Source organism: Dasypus novemcinctus, chromosome 30 (assembly GCF_030445035.2).
Source record: "Dasypus novemcinctus isolate mDasNov1 chromosome 30, mDasNov1.1.hap2, whole genome shotgun sequence".
Taxonomy (NCBI): Eukaryota; Metazoa; Chordata; class Mammalia; order Cingulata; family Dasypodidae; genus Dasypus; species Dasypus novemcinctus.
In genome coordinates this window covers 43786535-43809499 of record NC_080702.1, presented here as the reverse complement: position 1 = coordinate 43809499, position 22965 = coordinate 43786535, and the positions used below count along the sequence as shown (strand labels likewise).

Genomic DNA, 22965 nt, shown 5'->3' with positions numbered 1-22965 from the left:
ACTGGATATCCATATGTAGAAGAAGGAAAGAGTATTACCATCTCACACCTTATACAAATATCCAGTCAAGATGGATCAAAGACCTAAATATAAGAGCCAAGACAATAAAGACCTTGGAAAGCAGTGTAGGGAAACATCTACAAGACATTGTAATAGGAAATGGATTCATGAACATGACACCAAAAGCACGAGCAGCAAAAGAACAAATAGATAAATGGGACTTCCTCAAAATTAAAGCCTTCTGCACCTCAAAGGAGTTCATCAAAAAAGTAAAAAGGGAGCCTACACAAGGGGAAAAATTTTTGACAACCATATATCCGATAAGAGACTTACAACTTGCATATATAAAGAACTCCTATATCTTGAAAATAAAAAGATAAACAACCCATTCAAAAAATGGGAAAAAGATTTAAATAGACACTTCTCCAAAGAAGAAATACAAATGGCTAAAAAGCACATGAAAAAATGCTCCAAATCTCTAGCTATCAGGGAAATGCAAATCTAAATGACAATGAGATACCATCTTACTCCCATAAGATTGGCAGCTATGGAAAAAACAGAAGAATACAAATTCTGGAGAGGATGTGGAGAAATGGGAACACTCATCCAGTGCTGGTGGAAATGTAGAAGGATCCAAACTTTCTGGAGGACAGTTTGGCAGTTTCTCAAAAAACTAACCATAGATTTGCCATATGACTCAGTAATTCATCTGCTGGGTATATACCCAGCAGAACAGAAAACAAGGACACAAACTGATATATGCACACCAATGTTCATAGCAGCATTGTGCATTATCGCCAAAAGTTGGAATCGACCCAAATGCCCATCAACAGATGAGTGGATCAATAAAATGTGGTATATACATACAATGGAATACTACACAGCTTTAAGAACAAATACACTACAAACACACGTGATAATATGAATGAATCTTGAGAACCTTATGTTGAGTGAAGCAACCCAGGCATTGAATGACAAATACTATATGACCTCAATGATATGAAATAAGTAAACCAACTGCCACAGAGAGCTAGAGACTGGAAGATAGGCTTACAGGAAATCGGGGGTAGAGGAAGGATGTAAGCTGACATCTACATGGGTGAAATTTATGATAAGCTGGAGGTAAGTATGTGTACAAGGAAGCGATAAAATGGGGGCATAGGTTTACCTTTGGTTGGGGCTTTGCAGGCTTGAAGGGGGCTAGGGATGGGCGGATGGGCAATATTGCCCAAGAAATTGGGGGGAGGGTGGGGCAACACATGAACATAGGAGATTGTGAGGTGTTGGTTGAGAGTATAATGCTGAGAAAACCTTTTCAAAATATAATTAGGAAAGTTACCTGTTTAAGATACTCAAAGGGGATAATCTGACGCAGGACAGACTCCTAGGGAATATCTGAATGTTCATTTTGCCAGAGTGGGTTTTATCATTGGGTAGAGACTCATATAATGAAAGTGAAGATATACCCACATCCTGGGGAGGACTAATGCAATCAAATAGAGGGAGCTGTATCTCTGAAGAGAAATGGTGGCTCCCAGGGCATTAGGGCAGTTGAGTAAGTCAAGCCCTCAGCTCTGTTGCAAGTATCTCTGAACATGGCTCCTCAAGAAATGAAGGTTGACTGTCACTGTGGGCTCCAAGGGGAAGGGGAAATTGATATTGAATAGATGGAAGCAATGTAACTGTGAGGGCAATAGAAGTGTTTCACAAGTGTACGCAAGGATGGATATAAAACATGTAATATTACACCAAAAACAGATAGGGGCTGACAGGCTAATAATGTAAATCATAATGGAAAACACAGGATAACTAAAAACTTAGAAAACTGTATAGCCTAAAGTTTAAACCACAATATAAACACAAATGTACCTTGTTTGAAAGCTATTGTCTCAATATCTGTACATCAGTTTCAGTAAATATGGTATGAATTTTTTTTTAAAGATTATTGCTGTGGAAGGGAAAAGGTTTTATATTGGATGTTTGGGAGTACTGTATATTGTATATAAGAATTACTGTGATCTATAGCTCTCGTGAAGAGAAACTTAATAATTAGGAAAAAGAAAAGAAAAAGATAGGACATAGAATTCTTCCAAATCAATATGTATTCTATATCTAACCTTTAAACTCATCGCTATATTCCATTTTACAATTAAGGGAACCTGGCATTATATTGGGCTTCAGTTTTCAGGAAGTTTTGGATCACAGCATGGTTCAACAATGGCAGCAGAGGAATACTGCTATGGGATGTTCTTGACAGGGGACATATGGTTGACAGGGAGTTATACAGGGCATGCGTCTGGGGTGCATGGAAATGTTTGGATATACTCACAGTGGAAACAATTAAAAACAACACCTGGGGTGTGCTGGGTTCCTGGCCGGGGGGGGGGGGGCTCTGTAGTGGTCCCTAGGGGAGCAAAGGCAGTTCCCCAGGTGCAAGGGCAAGGACCAGGAAGGAATGAGGGTCCAACAGTGAGCCCCTGATACTAATGACTATGCTTGTGAGCCTATACACCTGAAATAAGAACAAGGCCTACAGCAGCACTGTGCCTAGGAGTACCCTTGTGACAGCCTCCATGTTACTCTAATGTGGCCAGTCTCAAAGCCAAATTCAGCATGTAAATGCACTGCCTTCCCCTCAGCGTGGGACATGACACCAGGGGATGAGCCTCTCTGGCACCGAGGGGTCACTACCAAGTACCAGCTGATGACGTAAGTAGAAAATGACCTTTAATTAAAGGTTCAACGCGGACCAGCAGATTATCCCTGTCTACATATAATAACAGGGGTTTAAAATGCTTTTTGACCTAAATTAAGGGGGAAATGGAAAGGACAAATGAGTTTATATGGCTATGAGTCTCTAAAAAAGAGTCTGGAGGTGGTCAAAAGGATTTCCCTTATGCACACCTGAGCAGAGTTTCAGAGACAGATAAAGTAGATAAAACCCCAGGTATTGGTTCTTCTGAGGATTAGAGAGACCCACAGGTTCTATGGTCATGGCAGATGGAGTTCACTGCCCTGTCAGTTGGCCCTTCTTTGGAATTGGTGTTTCTGTGTGATGGAGCTGAACTCAAATGTTTCTTTTTCACAAGCTTTCCCTGTTACTTTACTGGAATTGTAGTTGGTGCTGGGGTTTAAAATATATCTAGGGGATCTGAATCTCTGGACTGACAATGTGATGGCCAGGCTGAGCCTCAACAGACTTCAGCTCCTACACTCTGGTTTATTGGACTTATCCCACTCAGCTAACATGGAGCTGAAGAATGTCATCCACCACACCATGGAATCAAGAGTACGTACAACTGAAAGCAGGAGTATTGCATCCAGTATCCATGTGGAATCTAAGCCCCCTCTTCACATAGATGTGGAATGGACACAACCAATCCAAGGTCCACAGGATGGAGGAATACAGTAAGGATTAGAGTGGATTATACTGATATTCTATTCATGAACTATTGTGGTTAGTAATCGAGAAAATGTGGCATTGGTGTGGAAAAAGTGGCCATCGTGGCTGCTGGTTGTGGGGAATGGGAGGAAGAGATGAGATGTGGAGGCATTTTCAGGACTTGGAGTTGTCCTGGGTGGTGCTGCAGGGACAAGTACCAGACATTACAGATCCTCCCATGGCCCACTGGATGGAACGTGGGAGAGTGTGGGCTATGATGTGGACCATTGGCCATGAGGTGCAGTGATGCTCTGAGATGATCTCATCAAATGCAATGAATGAGTCAGGATGATGGGGGAAAGTGTTGCTGTGGTAGGACTGGTAGGGTGGGGGCAGTGGGGGTGAATGGGGACCTCATATTTTTTAATGTAATTTTTTTTAAAAAATGAATAGAAAAATAGATTCATTAGGAAAAAAAGACATTTGTAAATATGTTGACCTCATTTTATTAATATTGATATCCACATTTTTACAAGAATATTGCAACAACGTGGAGCTTTTAACATATATTAACTATTGTATTAGTTAATCAAAGGAGTCCTGGTGCAAAATACCAGAAATTGCTTTATTTTTATAAAGGGTTTTTATTTGGGTAGGAGCTTACAGATACCAGACCATAAAGCAGAAGTTACTTCCCTCACCAAAGTCTGTTTGGAGCAAGATGGCTGCCGACATCTGCGAGGGTTCAGGCTTCCTGGGTTCCTAAATCCCTGGGGCTTGCTTTTCTCTGGGTTCAAGTTTCCTTTCTTCCTGGAGCTGGCTTCTCTTTCCTTCATGAGCTTACTTCTTGGAGCTCCAGCTTAAGTCTTCAGCATCAAACTCTAACATCAGAACTCCAATATCAGAAACCCTCAACTCTGTTCTTTGCCATGCCTTTTATCTGTGAGTCCTAATTATATCAATGCCCTAATCATAACTCAATCATTTCCAGGTACAGATCAGATTACAAACATAATCCAATATCTATTTGTGGAATACATAACCATATCAAACTGCTACAACTATCTATCAAATTTTTAGGAAATGGATGCTAAACTGATACCATATAGTATTAAGATTTGTAATGGTTCATTTCCTATCAAAGTTTATCAGCTAATGCATGGTACATGAAAGGTTCAAACAGTTTTATCAGATTCCAAAAATTTGCATTTAAATTTGAAAAGTTTTGTATTGCATAACTTTAAAATTCCCGACATTTATTGTACTTACTATATTTTCTTCTGTGAGATATTGCTTTTTCCCCTTTGCTCATTTTATCTTGGGTGGTCAATCTTCTTGGAGTATTGGTATTGTGAAAAGATACCCCTTCTTTTTTTAGATAAGTAGTTTTTGCTTTTTATTAGATTTTTTCAGGATATTGAGGGGATATAAATGGGTTGGAATGCCATAAGATCCCAGGCAGTTTCTTCATCAAATTCTGTCAGTGAAGATCTGAGTTTTTGTATTATAGTTTCCTTCGAGTCTATTTCATCATCCTCTGCCTCTGCTTCTTGCCCAGGAGTTCTGTGTGTGTGTGTGTGTGTGCGCGCGCACGTGCTTTGTGGGGTGACTGTAAATTAGGAGCATCTGAGCTCATAAATTCTAAAATTTGTCTCATATATCACTGAGTTTAGATTCAAAGCCATAGAGGGCAATAGGAGTGACACCTAAACACTGGTTTCCTTATTTATCCTGAAAATCTGAAACAAGTCATTTTTTAAAGTCTTTGCCCTGTGTGATCTCACTTCTGGTCACAAAATTCCTTTATATCCTCATGTATCCTGACTTCTCTTCCTTGAGGTGCCTTTTCAATTTTCCCATCATATATGGGACTTTCCTGAACACTGAGTGAAAAATACCATGCTCACTTCACTCTGTTTTTATCCGCTTTTTTCCTTAATGCAACAGTAATTAGCTTCTTTGTAACATAATTGTGTTCATATTTGCATAAATTATTTTTTTCCACCAGTATCTTAATTTTTTTCAATTTATTTTCAAAGAAACTTTAGGTTACAGAAGAGTCACAAAAAGAATATAGGGCATTCCCACATGCCCCACCCCTCCCTCTCTAACATTTTGCCCTATTAATAACTTCTTACTTGAATATGGTACTTTTGTTACAAATGATGAACAAATATTTAAGTATTGCTTCTAAACATGGTCAATGGTTTACATTATGGTTTACATTTTGTGCCGTACACTTTAACAGACTTTGAAAAATGTATAATGACTTGTATCTATCTTTGTATGATCATGTGGAGCAATTCCACTGCCCTAAAAATGCCCTATGTTCCAGATATTCTTTCCTCCCCCTTCCCTTAGAATCGAAGTTACAATTTTTGAAGAATTAGGTTCATGGTGCATACATTAATATTGAGGGCTTGATATATTGGTCAATTATCTTTTCCATGAAGCACCTGTAATCAGCTGATTTGTAATATGATTATGTTTTTATTTGCATATATTCTTTTTTTTTTCTTTTCTGGACAGAAACTTTATTTATTCCACCTTTCCATGATGATACAGTCCTTCATCATTCCCAGCTTTATTTTTTTTATTGACTTTGTAATAATATTACATTAAAAATATGATGTGAACCAATGTATATGAGGTGCAGAGGTGCCCAAAGATGTACTTACCAAATCCAATGGATGTGTCATGATGATGGGAACGAGTGTTGTTGGGGGGGGGAGAGGGGGGGTGGGGGGGTGGGGTTGAATGGGACCTCACATATATATTTTTAATGTAATATTATTACAAAGTCAATAAAAAATAAAAAAATTAAAAAATATATATATATATATGTGAGGTCCCATTTATCTTCTAAGAGTTGGTCTTTTGAGATAAAGCGCTCTAGACTCATTGCTTTGACTATATTTGTCTATAGTCACAAGTCAATATTCATTACACAAATTAAGTAATTTCTCATAAAATCTGTAGAGACCATGAATGCTTGATAAAAGCTGAGATTTGGGCATCGATTCCAAATCAGAACTAGCACGAGAAATTTGCAAAAGGATAATGTCTATATAATAATATAGGGATTAAATTTTTCACTAAAATGGAAGATTTTTGGCATATATTTGCAAAGCGCTGCTTCTTTTTAAGAAAATGAGCCAAGTTTCTTTTATACTTCCTGTGGAAATGAAACACGAATTTCAGAATTTATTCTCCTGGGATTTACAGAGGATCAAGAATTACAGCATTTCCTCTTTTAGCTGTTCCTTTCCATGTATCATGGTCACCGTCTTTGGGATCCTGCTCATCAATCTGGCCATCATCTCAGACTCTCACCACCACATGACCATGTACTTCTTTCTCTCCAAACTGTCCCTTTGTGACATCAGTTTACCCTTCACCACTGTTCCAAAGATGCTAGTGAACATCCAGGCACAGAGCAGTCATAAACTATAGAGACTGCCTCACTCAGATGTATTTTTTCACACTCTTTGTAGGGTTGGATGACTTCCTCCTTGCTGTGATGGCCTATGTCTGCTTCATGGCCATCAGTCACCTCCTTCACTACACAGTCATCATGAACACCTGGCTCTGTTTCCTGATAGTTCTGGGGTTCTGGACCATGAGTGTTAATGCCCTCCTGCTTAAAGGGGCTAATGGTGTTACAACTGTCCTTTTATTCACATGTAGAAATCCCACATTTTTTCTGTGAACTCTGTCAGATTATCCAACTTGCCTGTTCTAACACTTTTTTTCAATTATTTAGCAATGTATTTAATAGCTGGAATTCTGACTGGGGGTGTCCCTTGCTGGTATCCTTTTCTCCTACTATAAGATTGTTCCCTCCATGCATGCAATCAAATCAGCTCATGGGAAGTATAACACATTTTCCACCTGCGCATCTAACCTCTCAGTAGTCTACTTATTTTATTGTATGACCATAAGGGTGTACCTGAGTCCTGCTGCTTCACAGAACACACATCCAGGTGCTTCAAGCATGGTCATGCACACTGTGGTCACACCCATGCTGAAGCCCTTCATCTACAGTCTGAGGAATAAAGATATAAAGGGGGCTATGAAGAAATGCTTTGAAAGGAAATCCTGCAAAGTGTCATTTGTCCTGCAGCAGCTGAAAGGTAGATTTTGGCAGCTCTCAAACCCTCAGAGCTAGAAATTTCCTTTCATTGTTCAACACGTGCATAGACCTACCTAGAGTCAAGAAGACCTCAAATATGATGGAGAAAAATTTTTAATCATACATTGTGTTACTAGAGAAAGATTTTATTTTTGATAATGAAAGTGTTCTCCTTGAAGCATGCAAACTTCATGTACATGTTTGAGTTTTTATTGGTGTACAGGAAATGGTTGCACTTTCTGAATTATTTTATTGGATCATCTTCCTGTTCCTGCTTGAATTCTTCCAGGGCTGCCTATGACTACCTCTGAATAGGATATCTGCCCATGTTGAAAACTGTCATAAAATTTAAAGAGGTGACAAGTTACAATCTAGGTATTTACTCTACCGTGCAGTATTTTATTTCTTATATGCTCAAATCTCCATTCTATACTCTTCTCTTAAAAAATAAAATTTATTGATACTTATTAATAAAGCACACAATCATCCAAAGTGTACAATTAATAATATTTACTATAATCACATAGTTCTGCATTCATCAATTTCTAATGTATATTATCGACCAAATATAACTAAATACAAAATGTTGAAATTCTGGCCATCATACCTCTTTCAATGGAGTGTTCTGATTTAGAATCAAGAAGCTGCTACTGCACAAACTTCCAAGTGATTATAAACACTAATGTCTATCTAGATGGTGACATTAATTGCAGGTTTTTTTAAACCAATTTTATTAAACAATAATCACATACCATGCAATTCATATAAAGTGTATAATCAATTGCTTTTAGTATAAAGATTTGTACATTCATTGCTCCAGTCAACCTTATTTTATTTTTAAATTTAATTTCTTTTATTTTTTTAAAGATAATAAGATTATACAAATGTGACATAAAATATAGGGGATTCCCATATGCCCTGCTCCCCATATCCCAAATTTTCCTACATTAACAGCATTGTTCATTAGCAAGGTGCATTGATTGCAAATGATGAATATGTTTTGGAGCATTGTCACTTAGTGTGGATTAAAGTTTACATTGAAGTTTACAATCCTCCCCCCGCCAACTCTCTAGCTCATGGCAAGATTTATAAAAGCCTGTATCTATAGTTGCAATGTCATTCAGGACAATTTCTAAGTCCCAAAATTGCTCCTGCATTACACCTGTATTTCCCTCACTATGCCATCAGAACCTACAGTAGTCACTGTCTTCCACATCAATGATATAGTTTCTCCCACTGCTAGAATCACAATAATCATAATAGAATACCAGTAAGTCTACTTTAGTCCATAGTCCATTCGCCAATACTGAGGATTCTGTGGTTGTGATGTCACTCCACCACTAAATGAGAGGGGGGTATTATCCCATCAGGCCAATGGGTGGGACACTCTTGCTTGCAATTTTAGACTCTCTTGGTACTTTGGTATGTTAGTTGTCCAACATCACCTCCATGTTAGTTGTCCTGGGTGAGACCAATGCTCTGGAAATTAAGTATTGCAGGTCCATTGATATTCAGGGTCCTGCTGACACATGGGGAGCCCAAAGATTTAAGACTCTTGGACATACATCTACCAACTCTAATATTATTTATAGCTTCAAATAGAAGGACAGAAGAGCCGTGTGAAGGGAAAACACAACTGAGTCCAACTCTGTCACCCTGGGAGCATAAATTGCAAAGTAGTTCCCACTGGCAAGGCACCAAACTCCTGAGCTATCTGCCCGTTCTGTAGTGTCTGGATGTCTCCATGGCCCCCAGGAGCCAGCCCCACTATTTGGGGTAGTATCTACTTTGGCAGTGTAAGAGATCCTGCTAGGAAATGCATAAGTGTGACCTCTGGAATTATCTCGTAACTCACTCTGAGTCTCTTAGCCATATAAACTCATATGTCTTTACATTTTACCCCTTTCGGTCAAGTTCTTTTTACAGTTGTATTGATAGCTGGTGCTTGGTAGTAATCCCTCAGTGCCAGGGAGGCTTATCTCTGGGAGTCATGTTCCATGCTGGGGGAAAGATAGTGCATTTGTATGCTCAGTTTGACTTTGAGAGAGGCCACGTTTAAGCAAAAAGAGGCTCCCAGGAGGCAACACTTAGGCACCCCATATACTAGCATAAGTTTCAATTTCAAAAGCACAGGTTCATATGCACATTCATCAATATCCAGGGTCCAACAATGGACCATCCCTCTTCACTAATCAGTGCTCCTGTACGCAGGGGATTCTTGCTGAACTATTAGAGAATGTGGCAGAGCTCCCTGGAATGGGAATTCGATAATCCTTCAGTTATTGTTTGAATATGCACCTACCATGAAAATGGCCCATGAGCATTTGAACACATTCATATGCCTTATATATATATATATATGCTCAGGCGAGCATCCTCCCATGCATCTCCCATCTCTGACAACCCACACCAATGATACTCCCCTGCCACCATTGTAAAACTTCTGTGACCCAAAAATTGTTAAAAAATGAAGCCAGTGAAAGAGCCAAATATGATTAATAAGAAAATGAAATAGTAATGATAGTTTGAAAATAAAAAATAAAAATAAAAATATTTTTTAAATTTTGGGTAATATAGATCATGAAAAAAAATATTTATTTTTTTTGCTTTTTCCTTTCATCACTGTAACGTCTGTTGTCCTATATATACAATATCATTGTCTTCCATATATTTTTATATGGAAATATAAAAATATACTATTTTATAATTTATATTTTTCCATTCTGTCCTCAAAGAAGTTTTAGGCTACAGAAAAGTCATGTACTAAACACAGGGGCTCCAAAATATACAATGTCTGCCCCCTTTTCCCCCTTCTCTTATTAAGATTTCATTTGTGGCTGGTACATTTGTTACAACTGTTGTAGAAATATTGAAATTTAGCTACCAACCATGATAAGTGGTTTAAATTATGGTTTAAATTTTGTACCATACACTTGTATAAATTATGATGCAATTCTACGTGGCCTGTATCCATCATAGTAATATCATGTAGAACACTTCCATCTTCCTCAAATGCCCCCTCTTACATCTATTTTATTTCTCCCTCCCATTCTCCTCAGGACCTATGGCAATCATCAGGTTCACTCCTTGATAGAAAAAAAATCATAGTCACTTGCAGCAAAATTGTGGGTTTGACACACTTGTTCTCCCTTCCCTATTAGATACTGCCCATGCTCTCCAGAGACTCCTGTCCCAGTATTTGAGAACATAGCAGGCTTCCCAAGGATGGAAGTCCACCACCTTGCCACTAATTATGTTGGTCTCCACTGATCTAATACATCATGGCAAGATGTACTATATATATATTTTTTTCTCTAAGGTATTTTAGAGAGAAATTGCAATAGATACTTAGCTTTGTTTTGAAGATGCATTTCACGCTGTTTAATAATTGGCACTCATGTTCTGTTAGATACTCCTGGTGAACTGGCACCTTTTGGACAGTTGGTTTCATTCAGGATTAGGGAACTAAGATGGAAATTTTCTTAGTTTTTAGCCTTGGGGGTGGATCAGAACTACAGAATAAAGTTTTTTACATTTTGGTTTTAATAGTACATTTTTTGGTAATTTTGACTGTTTAATAAGTGACCCATTATTAGCAAGCAAGCCTCATTTTTGCTACACAGTAAACTACAGTAGAATAGTAAGTTGCTGAGCCTGGCTAAGACCGTGGCCTTATTTTACAGACATGTTTATTAATTATTTAGAAAATAAAGTTACCAGGAATTTAACATGTTTAATATACTTTTGTACCTGATCCAGAATAGAAAAGATAGTGTTATAATTATTAGGCATATATTTAGTACAGGATAAAAGTACAGCACTTTAATATTAATTAATGTTACTTAATGCATAAGGACTCTGAGTTGCAATTAATAGTTTTAAGTTTCAGGTTTGTAGTACTTTACATGGTATCTCTCCATGGAGCAGGCCATAATGCCAATTGTGTTTAAGTTTTACTTACAGTATCCTGGTATCATGGCTCCACTTAGCATGTTCTTCATTCAGTGAACAAGTTGCAGCATCATAGATTCTAGAGAGTTTCCAGTATTCTACCAGCCTGGTGCATAGTGATCTCTGGCACTATGGAACTGTGCAGGTCTGGAGGTGATATCCATTGTACACTTGGCTGTACCGAGTCATCATTGGCTGCTGCAGGAGCTTGAAATTGCAATGTAGTTTCCATCAACTTCAGGACCAGAACCAGAGACTGATACAGCAAATATTTTTAATTGAGGGGTCAGTGACTAGCCAATAACTCACATGGAGAGACAACCTGTAATATATTCAAGGCCTGGTTTGAATGCACAAAAGAGTTTGACAGTGTTAAAGTTTATTCCTTGTTTTTATATATATTTTAAACAATTTAATGCAACACATCATGTATCAAATGACTGTTTACTTATACAACTTTACCATTAAGATAATAGTAGGTGTTTTAATTTAGTAATAGAGGGAAAAAACTATACTTCATAGAGAAGATTTCCAATAGAATCAAGATAACATATAATTACCATTTATTTAAATATGCACCTTCCAGTGGCCTCCAAACAGGTTTTATTATCACAAAGTTATTCTTTGCCACAAATACCAAACCAAGTTTTTATTTTTATTTTTGTTTTTTTTCCAAATTCTACTCAATTTTTTCATTTTTTTAAAAAGATATTACATTAAAAAAAATGAGGTCCCCATTTGCCCCCACCGCCCGCACCCCACCACTTCCCCCACAGTAAAACTCTCCCCCATCATCATGTCACATCCATTGCGTCTGGTGAGTACATCTCCGTGTATTGCTGCACCCCATGTGCCGTGTTCCACACCATAGCCCACACTTTCCCACGTTCAATCCAGTGGGCCATGGGAGGACATACAACATCCAGCAATTGTCCCTGGGGCATCACCCAGGACAACTCCAAGTCCCAAGAACGCCTCCACATCTCTTCTCTTCCCTCCATTCCGTGTACCCAGCAGGCACCATGGCCACTTTTTCCACATCAATGCCACATTTTCTCGATTATTAACCACAATAATTCATGAAGAGAATATCATTAAGTCCACTCTGGTCCTTACTATATTCCTCCTTCCTGTGGACCTTGGCTTGATTGTGTCCATTCCACATCTATGTCAAGAGGGGCTTAGATTCCACATGGATATTGGATGCAATCCTCCTGCATTCAGTTGTAGGCACACTAGGCTCCATGGTGTGGTGGTTGACATTCTTCAACTCCATGTTAGCTGAGTGGGGTAAGTCCAATAAATCAGAGTGTAGGAGCTAAAGTCTGTTGAGGTCAGGGCCTGACTATCATATTGTCAGTCCAGATATTCAAATCCCCTAGATATATCTTAAGCCCCAGCACCAACTATAATACCAGTAAAGTAGCATGAAAGGCTTGTGAAAAGAGATCCCATCTGAGTCCAGCTCCATCACACAGAAAAAGACGAGCCAACTGGCATAGCAGTGAACCCCATCTGCCATGACCATAGAACCTGTGGGTCTCTTTAGCCCTCAAAAGGACCAATATCTGGGGTTGTATCTACTTTATCTGTCTCTGAGGCCTGCTCAGGTGTGCATAAGGGCAATCCTTCTGACAACCTCCAGACTCTTCTTTAGAAACTCATAGCCATATGAACTCATTTGTCTTTTCCATTTCCCCCTTACTTTAGGTAAAACAGCATTTTTAACTCCAGTTACTATATGTAGACAGGGATATTCTGCTGGTCCACATTGAACCTTTAATTCAAGGTCATTTTCTAGTTACTTCATCAGCTGGTACTTGGTAGTGATCCCTTGGTGCCAGGGAGGCTCATCCCCTAGTGGCATGTCCCACGCTGGGGGAAAGGCATTGCATTTACATGCTGAGTTTGGCTTCGAGACTGGCCACATTTGAGTAACACGGAGGCTATCAGGAGGGAACTCTTAGGCACAGTGCTGCTCTAGGCCTTGTTCTTATTTCAGGTGTATAGGCTCACAAGCATAGTCATTAGTATCAGGAGCTCACTGTTGGAACCTCATTCCTTCCTGGTCCTTGCCGTTGCACCCGGGAGACTGCCGCTGCTCCCCTAGGGACCATGACAGAGACCCCTGGCCAGGAACCCAGCACACCCCCAGCTGTTGTTTTTAATTGTTTCCACTATGAATATATCCAAACATTTCCATGCACCCCAGACACAAGCCCTGTATAACTCCCTGTCAACCATATTTCCCATGTCAATAACATCCCATACCAGTATTCCTCCACTGCCATTGTTGAACCACTCTGTGATCCAAAACTTCCTGAAGCATGAAGCCCAGTATAATGCCAGGTTCCCTTAATAGTAAAATGGAATATAGTGATGAGTCTAAAGGTTAGATATAGAATAAATATTAATTTGGAGAAGTTCTACACCCTATCTTTTTCTTTTCTTTTTTCTAATTATTAAGCTTATCTTCACAAGAGTTTTAGGTCACAGTAATTCATATATACAACATACAGTACTCCCACATATCCAATATAAAAGCTTTTCCCTTACACAGCAATAGTCTTTTAACATATTCATACTATATTTACTGAAACTGATGTACAGATATTGAGACAATAGCTTTCAAGCAAGGTAACATTTGTGTTTACATTGTGGTTTATACTTTAGGCTACACAATTTTCTAAATTTTTAGTTATCCTATGTTTTACATTATGATTTACATTATTAGTCTATCTGTCCCTATAGGTTTTGGTGTAATATTACATGTTTTATATCCATCCTTGCATACTCTTGTGAAACACTTCTATTGCCCTCACAGTTACGTTGATTCCATCTATTCAATATCTATTTCCCGCTCCCCTTGGGGCCCACAGTGACAGTCAATCTTCATTTCTTGAAGAGCCATGTTCAGACATACTTGCAACAGTGTTGAAGCCTTGACATGCTCAACTGCCCTAATGCCCTGGGAGCCACCATTTCTCTTGAGAGATACAGTTCCTTCTTTTTGATGGCATCAGTCCTCCCCAGGATGTGGGTATACCTTCTCTCTCATTATATGGGTCTCTACCCAATGATATAACCCACTCTGGCAAAATGAGAATTCACATGTTCCCCAGGAGTCTGTTCTACATCAGATTAGCCCCTTTAAGTATCTTAAACAGGTAACTTTCCTTATTATATTTTGAAAAGGTTTTCTCCACATTACACTCTCAAGAACACCTGACAATCTCCTATGTTCATATGTTGCCCCACCCTCCCCCCAATATCTTGGACAATATTACCTATCCACCCATCCCTAGACCCCTCAAGCCCACAAAGTCCTACCCAAAGGTATCCCTATGCCCCCATTTTATCCCTTGCTTGTACACATACTTACCTCCAGCTTACCATAGATTTCACCCATGAAGATGTCAGCTTACATCCTTCTTCTACCCCCCGATTTCCTGTAAGCCTATCATCCATTCTCTAGCTCTCTGAGGCAGCTTGGTTTAATTACTTCATATAATTGAGGTCATATAGTATTTGTCCTACAATGCCTTGCTTGCTTCACTCAACATAAGGTTATCAAGATTCATCCATGTTATCACGTGTGTTTGTAGTGTATTTGTTCTTAAAGCCGAGTAGTATTCCATTGTACGTATATACCACATTTTATTGATCCATTCATCTGTTGACGGGCATTTGGGTTGATTCCAACTTTTGGCGAAAGTGAACAATGCTGCTATGAACATTGGTGTGTATATATCGATTTGTGGCCTTGTTTTCAGTTCTGCTGGGTATATACCCAGCAGTGGAAATGCTGGGTCATATGGCAAATCTATGGTTACTTTTTGAGAAACCACCAAACTGTCCTCCAGAATGGTTGGATCCTTCTGCATTCCCATCAGCAGTGGATGAGTGTTCCCATTTCTCCACATCCTCTCCAGCATTTGTACTCTTCTGTTTATTTCATAGCTGCCAATCTTATGGAATTAAGATGGTATCTAATTGTAGTTTTGATTTGCATTTTCCCAATAGCTAAAGATTTGGAGCATTTTTTCATGTGCTTTTCAGCCATTTGTATTTCTTCTTTGGAGAAGTGTCTCTTTAAATCTTTTTCCCATTTTTTAAATGGGTTATTTTTTTATATTCAAGATATAGTAGTTCTTTACATAAGCAAGTTATAAGTCTCTTATCAGATATATGGTTAACAAATATTTTCTCCCATTGTGTAGGTTCCCTTTTTACTTTATTGACAAACTGCTTTGAGGTACAGAAGGCTTTAATTTTGAGAAAGCCCCATTTATCTATTTGTTCTTTTGTGGCTCGTGCTTTTGGTGTGAAGTTCATGAAACCATTTCCTATTACAAGGTATTGTAGATGTTTCCCCACACTGCTTTCCAAAGTCTTTTTGGTCTTGGATCTTATATTTAGGTCTTTGATCCATCTTGGGTTGATCTTTGTATAAGGTGTGAGTTGGTAATCCTCTTTCATTCTTATACATATGGATATCCAGTTCTCCAGGCAACATTTGTTGAATAGGCCATTCTCTCCCAGTTGAGAGGGTTTGGTGGCTTTATCAAATATTATATGGCTATATATATGAGGTCCCATATCAGAAATTTAATTCAATTCCATTGGTCTGTGTGTCTCTCTTCATGCCAATACCATGCTGTTTCACTACTTTAGCTTTGTAGTATGTTTTGAAGTCAAGTAGTGTGATTCCTCCAATTTCGTTTTTCCTTTTCAATATGTCTTTGGCTATTCGGGTCCTCTTTCCTTTCCAAATAAATTTCATAGTTAGTTTTTCAAGTTCCTTAAAGAATGCTGTGTTGATTTTTATTGGGATTGCATTGAATGTGTAGATCAGTTTTAGTAGGATAGACATCTTAATAATATTAGTCTTCCTATCCATGAACAGGGAATATTCTTCCTTTTTTTTTGGTCTTCTTTGATTTCCTTGAACAGTCTTGTGTAGTTCTCTGTATATAAGTCCTTTACCTCTTCAGTTAAATTTATTCCAAATTTTTGATTTCTTTATTGACTATTGTAAATGGCATTTGTTTCTTGATTTCCTCCTGATCTTGCTCATTATTGGTGTACAGAAATGCTACTGATTTTTGCACATTGATCTTATAACCTGCAACTTTACTAAACTCATTTATGAGTTCTAGAAGCTTTGTTGTAGACTGCTCAGGGTTTTCTATGTATAGGATCATGTCATCTGCAAATAATGAAATTTTGACTTCTTTCTTTCCAATTTGAATGCCTTTTATGTCTGGTTCTTGCCTCAGTGCTCGAGCAAGTACTTCTAAGACAATGTTAAATAGAAGGGGAGAGAGTGGACATCTTTGTCTTGTTCCTGATCTTAGAGGGAAGGATTTTAGGATTTCACCATTGTAAATGATGTTGGCCATGGGTGTTTCATATATTCTTTTTATCATGTTCAAAAAATTTCCTTGTATTCTGATCTTTTGAAGTGTTTTTATGAAGAAAGGGTGCTGTATTTTGTCAAATGCTCTTTCTGCATCTGTAGATATAATATGTGATTTTTTCATTCAATCTGTTAATATGTTGTATTACATTGATTGATTTTCTTATGTTGAACCATCCATGCATTCCTGGAATGAATCCCACTTGGTTGTGGTGTGTAATTCATTTAATGTGTTGTTTGAATATGATTAGCAAGTATTTTGTTAAGTATTTTTGCATCTACGTTCATTAGGGAAATTGTCTGTAATTTTTCTGTCTTGTGGTGTCTTTGTTTGGGTTTGGTACTAGGGTAATGTTGGCATCATAGAAGGACTTAAGCAATGTTCCTTCTGTTTTGATTTTTTGGAAGAATTTTGGCAGGATTGGTGTTAGTTCTTTCCGGAATGTGTTGTAGAATTCACCTGTGAAGCCATCTGGCCCTGGGCTCTTCTTAGTTGGGAGGTTTTTAATTACTGATTCTATTTCTTTAATTGTGATTGGTTTCTTGAGATCATCAATTTCTTCTTTCGTCAATATAGGCTGCTTATGTGTTTCTAGGAATTTGTCCATTTCCTCTGAATTGTAATTTTTGTTGGAATATAGTTTTTCAAAGTATCCTCTTATGACAGTCTTTATTTCTGTGGTGTCAGTGGTGATATCTCCTTTCTCATTTCTTATTTTGTGTATTTGCATCATCTGTCTTTTTTTCTTTGCTGGTCTCACTAAGGGTTTATCAAAATTATCGATCTTCTCAAAAAAAAAAAACCAGCTCTTGGTCTTGTTTATCTTTTCAAGTGTTTTCTTATTTTCTATTTCATTTAGTTCTGCTCTTATCTTTGTTATTTCTTTCTTTCTTCTTCCTGTGGGATTACTTTGTTGGTTTTTTACTAATTCCTCCAAATGTGCATTTAATTCTTCAATTTTTGCTCTTTCTTCTTTTTTGATGTATGAATTTATGGCTATAAATTTCCCTTTCAGTACTACTTTTGTTGCATCCCATAAGTTTTGTTATGTTGTGTTATCATTATCATTCGTTTAAAGGTAGTTATTGATTTACTTGAGATTTCCTCTTTGACCCACTGTTTTTCTAAGAATGTGCTGTTTAATTTCCATATCTTGGTGTGAAGTCTGGGCCTCTGGTTCTGGCAGATTTCAGCTTCATTCCACTGAGGTCAGAGATATTATTTTGTATGGTTTCGATCTTTCTCAATTCACTGAGCCTTTCTTTGTGGCCTAGCATATGGTCTAGCTTGTATAATGATCCATGTGCACTTGAGAAAAACGTATATCTTGCTGTATTCAGGTGTAATGATCTGTATATGTCCATTGGATCCAGCTCCTCTAATATACTGTCCAAATATTTTGTTTCTTTAGTGATTTTCTTTTGAGATGTTCTGTCCAAAGTTGATAGTGGTGTATTAAAATCTCCCACTATAATTGTAGAGGCATCTATTCTTGCACTTAGTTTTTCCAGTGTTTGCCTCCTTTATTTGGAGGCGCCCTTTTTAGGAGCATAAATATTTATTATTGTTCATTCTTCCGAGAGAGTGTCCCTTTCACTAATATGTAGTATCCTTCTTTATCTCTCACAATTTTTCGCATTTAAAGTCTATTTTGTATGATATTAATATAGCTACTCCTGCCTTTTTTTGGTTATTGTTTACTTATAAGATTGTTTTCCAACCATTTGCTTTTCCACATCCAGGAATCTCTGGGTTTAAGATGTGTTTCTTGTAGACAACATATAGATGGGTCATATTTCCTTATCCAATGACCTAGTCTGAATCTTTTGATAGGTAAGTTTAATCCATTGACATCCAATGTTATTACTTTCACAGAATTGTTTATGTTAGCCATATTTTGATTGGATTTATGTTTGCCATATTTTGTTTGTTTGTTTCTTCTCTTTTTGTCGTTTTTGTTGCTCTTACACTCTCCTCCAACTCTGCCTGTCCTGTTTTTTCCTTTCTTCCTGAAGAACTCCCTTTAATATTTCTTGAAGGGGAGGTTTCTTGTTGGCATACTCTTTCAATTTCTGTTCATCTGTGAATATTTGAACTCTCCATCAAATTTGAATGCTAGTTTAGCTGGGTAGAGTATTCTTCATTGAAATTTTTTTTCTTTTAGTACCTTGACTATATCATACCACTGCCTTTTTGCCTCCATGATTTCTGATGGGAAATCAGTACTTAATCTTATGCAGCCTCCCTTGTATGTGATGGTTTTCTTTTCTCATGCTGCCTTTAGAAATTTCTCTTTGTCTTCAGCATTCATAATTTGACAAGTATATGTCTTGGGGTGGGCTTCTTGGAGTTTATGATGTTTGGGGTGCGTTGTGCTTCCTGGATATGTACATCTGTCTCTCTCAGTAGATTTGGGAAGTTTTCAGCCATTATTTCCTGCAACACCCCTTCTGACACCTTTCCCTTCTCTTCTCCTTCTGGGATGCCTATAATAAGTAAGTTTGTGTGTTTTGCATTGTCATTCAGGTTCCTAGGTCATAGCTGGATTTTTTCTATCTTTTTATTGATCAATTCTACTATGTGTTTGATTTCCATTGTACTGTCTTCCACATTGCTAATTCTCTCCTCTACCTCTTCTAATCTGCTGCTATTTGCTGCGAGTGTATTTTTGATTTCTTGAACTGTGGTGTTCATTCCCATCACATCTGTTATCTTGTTGTGTATGTCTGCAATTTCCTCTCCAACTATTTTCTTCATATTATACAACTCCTCCTTTACTTCATTAAGTTTGTCTCTAATATATGTTCTGAGATCTTTAATTACTTGTCTGAAGTTCTGTTCCCCTTCCTGGTTTTTAGTTTGTTCATTGGATTCAGCCATGTTTTCCTGATTATTTGTTTTGTTTGTAGTTTTTTGTTGCTGTCTGGTCATCATTTTATCTTGACACATTTAATCAGTTCCTTAGCTTCTTTGTCTAGTCTTGGGGATTAATTAGTTTTTGTTCTTGCATAAGTGTTACATCTTCTCTTTGTCACTTTGTTTTTCTTATTCTAATTTCTTGTTGCTGTCTGAGTTCGCTTTGAAGGAAAATATTAGTGCCAGGGAAAGGCAATTGTGTAAAAAAGGAAAATGTGTAAGGTTGTATTGGTAATAAATATTAACAGAGCAACAATATGAGATTGGGAAGAATGGATATTAGATTCAGATAAGTTGTGTAGAGTTATAGCAGTGAGTACCTATAATGAGATAGTCAACTGAATATGAAAGGAATATAGTATGAATTAAAAAGCCAGTGATTTTATGAAAGAGGGAAAGAGCAAAGAAAGACAATAGTATCAAGAGTGGATAAAAGATAGAAAAAAAAAACAAAGGTATTAGAAATTAAGAGTTAGACAATTTGGGGACCAAAGAAAGGGAAGTGGAATATAGGAGAGACAGTAGATGATGGAGGATATCAAGATGTGAGGTAAATGGGGATAGTGTAGTTGGCCAAAATCAATTCACCCAGAAACGAGGAGATGGAGGATGAGGAAACTGAGCAAATGTGAGGCATTCCCTGTAGCATCTATTGTATAATTAAGATAAAATAAAATAAGAAGAAAAAGAGAGAAAAGAAAAAAAGAGAAGAAAAAATGGGGGGTGTGCAAAGAAAAGGGAGGGAAACAAGCAAGATAAAGAAAAGGATAAAGAAAGAAAAAAACAACCCAAAATAAACAAAAGAAGACCTTGGGGGATTCAATGGGAGAAAAGACTAGGAGATAATGCAATATCAGCAACCAAGACAATTAAAAAAAAAAGAGAAAAGAAAAAAGAGAAAAAAGAAAGAAAAGAAAAGAATAAAAACACGCAAACGCCAAGGGCTAGGACAATCAAGGACCTCAGCTGGCCCTCAGGGCATGGTGGATTCAGGGATGAGAAGTCTGTGATATTGCAGACTCAAGAGGTGTGAGTCTCTGGGGTGTGGGCCACCAGGGTTTAGGGGACACAGACCTGGGAACCATGAATCCAGTTAACAGGGAGCCTGGGAGCACTGCAATGCAACACAGCCTTCCAGGATCCCCTCAGATGGGCGCCAGCCCTATGGGGTGTGTCACATCCGCAAATTCTGACCTCTGTGTCAGAAACCCAAAATTCCCCCTCTCATGAGAGTCTCTTCTGTTGCTGTCTCATGAAGTCGACTTCAGGACACCTCCACCCTGCAAGACCCTGAAACAGCCTGTTGGTGACATCTCTGTATTGCAAACACTTTAAGGACCACCGTAGATTGGCAGCCAGTCCTAGGGGGCAGGGCTGTAGCCGGAAGCGCTGATCTCTGTGTCAGAAACCCAAAATTCCATGTCTTGCAAAAAACTCCTCCGTCTCTGTTTCACCAAAACAGTTTCCAGACCCCTCCCACCCTGCACACACCCTAAACAGCCTGCTGGTGATGCCTCTGTATTGCAAACAATTTAAGGACCGCCACAGATTGGCAGCCAGCCCTAGGGGGTGGGGCTCTAGCCAGAAGCTATGATCTCCATGTCAGAAACCCAAAATTCCATATCTCGCACAAATCTCCTCCGTCTCTGTCTCACGAAATTGGTTTCCAAACACCTCTTGCACTGCAAGCCCCCCAATAGCCCGCTCAGGGCTTGGGAATTTCCCAGCACTGCAGAGTCTCCAGGAATCGCCACTGTGGTGCCACCCACCCCAGGGGGAAGTGTCCTGCATGCAGCCCTGATCTCCATGAAAGAGACTCTAAATTCTACCTTTTACACAAATCTTCTTGGTCACCATCCCACCAAATTGATGTCCAGACACCTCCTGCCCTGCAAAACCCTGAAACAGCCTGGTCCAGAAAAATTTCCAACACTGCCCAGCCACTTCTTTGCAGGAGAGCCTATAAGGTGCACTCACTCAGACACCATCTAGCCCTGCCTCCCCAACAGCGACTTTTTATTGTGGGAAGGGATGGTAGTGTTGGGATGCTATGCAAATATTATATAGCATTGGCTATCTGGCACCAAAGCAACCACAATCTGTCATCATGGAGAAGTAATTATTAGACAAGTTGTATTGCATTATGAGCTACTGAGTTTAGGATATTGCTGTCATACTGAAGAATGCCCATTTGTATTTACTGTTGTAATCCTTTTTTCTTCTTTTCAGGGCAAACTGAGCTATCCCATGGAAACAGGAAACACACTGTAAACATACTTCTCCTGAGATTTGCAGAGAAGAACTACATGCAGCCTCTCCTTTTTGGTCTCTTCTTATCCATGTACCTGGTCACTCTCACAGGGAACCTGCTCATCATCCTGGACATCATGTCAGTCTCCTACCTCCACATGCCCATGTACTGCTTCCTCTGTCTTTGGCTGTCTGTTGCTGACTTTAAGTTCTCCTCCACCAACATCCCCAAAGTGCTGCTGAGCACAGAACAAAGTTATCAGCCATGCAAGCTACCTCACCCAGATTTTTCCTTTGTATTTGAATGCCCAGACAATTCCTTTCTGACCCTGATGACCTATGACTGTTTTGTGGCCATCTCTCACCCCTGCACTACACAGTTGCAGTGTCCTGCTCGTCTGGGGGGTCCTGGTGTCTCACTGTCTTGATGGTCCTGATTGAAACATTGACTGTCTTGAGGTTCTCTTTCTTCACAAACAGAGAAATCCCACATTTTATTGTGACCTTCCTGAAATCATGAATCTCACCTGTTCTGATTCCTTCATCAATAACTTATTCATGTATTTTGTAGCTATTGTTAAGTGTCATTCTTTCTGCCACTGAGGTCCTTTGCTACTATTCTCAGATTGTCTCCCTCATTCTGAAAATTTCATCAGCAGAAAGTAAGCATAAAGCCTTTTCCACCTGTGGGTCTCACCTGTCAGTTGTCTCCTTCTTCTATGCCACAGGCATTGGCATCTACCTGAAATCTGAAAGCACTCTGTCTTATAGGACAAGTCTGGTGACCTCAGGGATATATATATTGGTCACATCCATGCTGAACCCCTTTATCTACAGTCTTAGAAACAGGAACATGGAGGTAGTAGGCAAGCTCCTTGGCTGGGTGGCCATCTCACAGAAATGGAGTCATTGGA

The 22965-nt window shown here is 38.6% G+C and overlaps 1 pseudogene; it reads left to right on the top strand.

The window, feature by feature from the left end:
* The first annotated feature begins 6658 nt into the window (after positions 1 to 6658).
* On the top strand, positions 6659 to 22479 carry LOC139437904 (olfactory receptor 7A10-like; annotated as a pseudogene).
* Positions 22480 to 22965: the final 486 nt, after the last annotated feature.